Genomic DNA, 4,932 nt, shown 5'->3' on the forward strand with positions numbered 1-4,932 from the left:
GGCGGATGCGGGTTCAATTTCAACAGTTAGGGGAAGTTTGGATGAGTACATGGATGGGAGGGGTATGGCTGGATATGGTCCAGGTGCAGGTCGATGGGAATAGGCAGATTAATGGTTCAGCACGGACTAGATGGGCTGAAGGGCCTGTTTCTGTGCTGTAGTGTTCCATGACTCCATGACTCCATTTCACAGTGTAATGCAAACTTCAGTCCAAAATTATTCATTAACTGAAATTTGGATAATTAACTTCATTCATTCTGTTTATCACCATCACAGCATTATTACATGAAAAAGACATCACATTTTAAAAGGTATTTAATTGTAGCTCAGTTAATCAATAATAGAACAGTAATACTTTACATTGGTTTTAAAGATTTTTGTCTTAATTATGCCTTATAACATTTTCATGAAATATTTTACCTTGATTAAGCTCGGGATGGTGGCACAGCAGTTAGTTAGATGCATCATGCTTTACAGTGCCTGAGGTCAGGAGATCAGGGTTCGATTCCCGCCCCTGCCTGTGAGGATTTTCTAATGCTCTCCCCGTGGTCACGTGGGTTTCCTCACAAGTGGGACAAAGAGTCCATGAGCTGGGTGGGTGGGATCCTTCATGATGTTACCGGCCCCTTTTCAGGCAGCTTTCTGCATGTGTGTCCTTGATGGTGGGTAGGCTGGTGCTGGGGAAGAGCTGGGCAGTTCTGAGTACCCGTTGTAAAGCCTTCCTGCCCGCCGCAGTGCAGTTTCCGTACCGTGCAGCCATGCAGCTTGTTAGGACGCTGTCTGTGGAAGGGCTAGAGAGTAGGTTCAGCTGTGAGATTGAACACAATGGATGGGCCGAAGGGTCTGCATCTGTGCTGTAATCTCCTACGACTCTGGGCTTTTTGGCATGTTTTAATAACAGTGGCGTTCATTCTAATTATTGTAATTTGCAATTGGTTAAGACAATTGTCAAATCACAATCAGATTTAATACCACCAGTGTATATCATGAGATTTTTTATCTTTGCAGCAGAGGTACAATGCAATACATAATAATAGAAAAAATTGAATCACAGTAAGTATATATCTTATCTTATAGGCATCCATTAGTCTCGTGAGACCACGGATTTGCGCCTTGGAAGCTTTCCAGGGCGCAGGCCTGGGCAAGGTTGTATGGAAGACCAGCCGTTGCCCGTGCTGCAAGTCTCCCCTCTCCACGACACCAATGTTGCCCAAGGGAAGGACATTAGGACCCATACAACTTGGCACCGGTGTCGTCGCAGAACAATGTGTGGTTAAGTGCCTTGCTCAAGGACACAACATGCTGCCTCAGCCAAGGCTCGAACTAGCGACCTTCAGATCACTAGACGAACACCTTAACCCCTTGGCCACTATATCTTAGTTGAATTAAATAAGTCATATCAAAAACAGAAATAAAAAGTAGTGAGGTAGTGTTCATGGGTTCAGTGTCCATTCAGAAATCAGATGGCAGAGGGGAAGGAGATGTTTCTGAGTTTTGTGTCTTCAGGCTTCTGTACAGGCAGTGTCAAGGGGTGTGTTGTATGTGTGTGCACTTTTAAAGGAAGTCATTAAAATTATTTTGTATGGCTCTCCAAGAAAGCGCTGGTGAGCCATGCAATGTCTTGTGGGCTGTTTACAAAACGTCGCACTCTTTTGAAAGTCTGAGTACAATTTCCTAAAGGGACAGTGTTGCGCAATGTACTGTTACAGCAGCGTACTGACATTGGTTGTTTGTCCATCGATTCTATTCTATTGTGTTTCTTTGTATTTACTGCGAATGCCCTCAAGAAAATGAACTTCAGCATTGTATATGGTGATATATATGTACTTTGCTAATGAATTTGCTTTGAACTTTGAACTTCCAGCTGCTGGGAGAGTAAATGAGCCTCCCTCTCTCCAACTGCCCTGTTGCTGATCCCTGCCCCGAGCCCCAGCAGAGGGAGCACTCTCTCCATCCCAGCCCCATCAGACGCTCCAACCAGCCAGTAGATTTAATTACACTAGATAACAAATTTTTCGAACATATGATGCTGTGGCCATTGCAGAGACTTGCATGGCTCAGGGGCAGGAATGGTTACTTAGAGTGCCAGGCTTTAGATGTTTCAGAAAGGACAGGGAGGGAGGCAAAAGAGGTGGGGGCATGGCACTGTTGATCAGAGATGGTGTCACAGCTGCAGAAAAGGTGGACGCCATGGAGGGATTGTCTACGGAGTCTCTGTGGGTGGAAGTTAGGAACAGGAAGGAGTCAATAACTCTACTGGGTGTTTTTTACAGACCACCCAATAGTAACAGGGACATCGAGGAGCAGATAGGGAGACAGATTCCAAAAAGGAGTAATAATAACAGGGTTGTCGTGGTGGGAGATTTTAATTTCCCAAACATCGATTGGCATCTCCCTAGAGTGAGGGGTTTAGATGGGGTGGTTTGTTAGGTGTGTTCAGAAAGGTTTCCTGACACAACATGTAGGTAAGCCTTCAGGAGGAGAGGCTGTACTTGATCTGGTATTGGGAAATGAACCTGGTCAGATGTCAGGTCTCTCAGTGAGAGAGCATTTTGGAGATAGTGATCACAATTCTATCTCCTTTACCATAGCATTGGAGAGGGATAGGAACAGACAAGTTAAGAAAGCGTTTAATAGGAGTAAGGGGAAATATGAAGCTATCAGGCAGGAACTTGGAAGCATAAATTGGAAACAGATATTCTCAGGGAAATGTACGGAAGAAATGTGGCAAGTGTTCAGGGGATATTTGCATGGTGTTCTGCATAGGTACATTCCAATGAGACAGGGAATGGATGGTAGAGTACAGGAACCATGGTGTACAAATGCTGTTGAAAATCTAGTCAAGAGAAAAGAAAAGTTTACAAAAGGTTCAAAAAACTAGGTAGTGATAGAGCTCTAGAAGATTATAAGGCAAGCAGGAAGGAGCTTAAGAATGAAATTAGGAGATCCAGAAGGGACCATGAGAAGGTTTTAGTGAACAGGATTAAGGAAAACCCCAAGGCATTCTACAAGTATGTGAAGAGCAAGAGGATAAGATGCGAGAGAATAGGACCAATCAAGTGTGACAGTGGAAAAGTGCGTGTGGAACTGGAGGTACATATTGAATACTTTGCTTCAGTATTCACTACGGAAAAGGATCTTGGCGATTGTAGGGATGATTGAAAATCTTGAGCATATAGACATTATGAAAGAGGATGTGTTGGGGCTTTTAGAAAGCATCGAGTTGGATAAGTCACTGGGACCGGATGAGATGTATCCCAGGCTACTGTGGGAGGTGAGGGAGGAGACTACTGAGCCTCTGGCAATGATCTTTGCATCATCAATGGGGACGGGAGTGGTACAAGAGGATTAGATGGTTGCAGATGTTGTTCCTTATTCAAGAAAGGAAGTAGAGATAGCCCAGGAAATTATAGACCAGTGAGTCTTACTTAAGTGCTTGGTAAGTTGATGGAAAAGATCCTGAGAGGCAGGACTTATGAACATTTGGAGAGGCATGATTATGATTAGGAATAGGCAGCATGGCTTTCTCAAAGGCAGGTCGTGCCTTACGGGCCTGATTGAATTTTTTGAAGATTTGACTAAACATGTTGATGAAGGTAGAGCAGTAGATGTAGTGTACATGGATTTCAGCAAGGCATTTGATAAGGTACGCCACACAAGGCTTATTGAGAAAGTAAGGAGGCATGGGATCCAAGGGGACATTGCTTTGTAGATCCAGAACTGGCTTACCCACAGAAGGCAAAGAGTGGTTGTAGACGGGTCCTATTCTGCATGGAGGTTGGTGACCAGTGGTGTGCCTCAGGGATTTGTTCTGGGCCCCCACTCTTTGTGATTTTTATAAATGACCTGGATGAGGAAGTGGAGGGATGGGTTAGTAAATTTGCTGATGACACAAAGGTTGGGGGTGTTGTGGATAGTGTGGAGGGCTGTCAGAGGTTGCAGCAGGACATTGATAGGATGTAAAACTGGGCTGAGAAGTGGCAGACGGAGTTCAATCCAGGTAAGTGTGAGATGTTTCATTTTGGTAGGTCAAATATGATGGTAGAATAAAGTATTAATGGTAAGACTCTTGGCAGTGTGGAGGATCAGAGGGATCTTGGGGTCCAAGCCCATAGGACATTCAAAGCTGCTGCGCTCTCTGTGGTTAAGAAAGCATACGATGCGTTGGCCTTCATCAACTGTGGGACTGAGATTAAGAGCTGAAAGGTAATGTTGCAGCTGTATGGGATCCTAGTCAGACCCCACTTGGAGTACAGTGCTCAGTTCTGGTCGCCTCACTACAGGAAGGATGTGGAAACTATAGGAAGAGTGTAGAGGAGATTTACAAGGATGTTGACTGGATTGGGGAGCATATCTTGTGAGAATAGGCTGAGTAAACTCGGCCTTTTCTCCTGGTAATGACAGAGGATGAGAAGTGATCTGATAGAGGTGTACAAGATGATGAGAGGCATTGATCGTGTGGATAGTCAGAGGCTTTTTCCCAGGGCTGAAATGGCTAGCACAAGAGGACACAGGTTTAAGATGCTGGGGAGTAGGTACAGAGGAGATGTCAGGGGTAATTTTTTTTTACGCAAAGAGTAGCGATTGCGTAAAATAAGCTGCCAGCAACGGTGGTGGGAGAAGGATACGATAGGGTCTTTTAATTGACTTCTGGATAGGTACATGGAGCTGAGAAAAATAGAGGGCTATGGTATTCCGTAGGTAATTTCTAAGATAAGGACATGTTCGGCACAGCTTTGTGGACTGAAGGGCCTGTATTGAGCTGTAGGTTTTCTATGTTTCTATTTCTATGTTGTTTCCTCAGAATTTTTTTGGTTATGATAGATCGCCTGAGGCTGAACAGAAATATAACTTCAGACTACTTGTATCACATAGGAATTAGGAAAAACAATCCTCCGCAGATACCAAGGTGATGACTGTAAATTGACTTTT

This window comes from Mobula birostris, chromosome 8 (genome assembly GCF_030028105.1).
Source record: "Mobula birostris isolate sMobBir1 chromosome 8, sMobBir1.hap1, whole genome shotgun sequence".
In the NCBI taxonomy this organism is placed as follows: Eukaryota; Metazoa; Chordata; class Chondrichthyes; order Myliobatiformes; family Myliobatidae; genus Mobula; species Mobula birostris.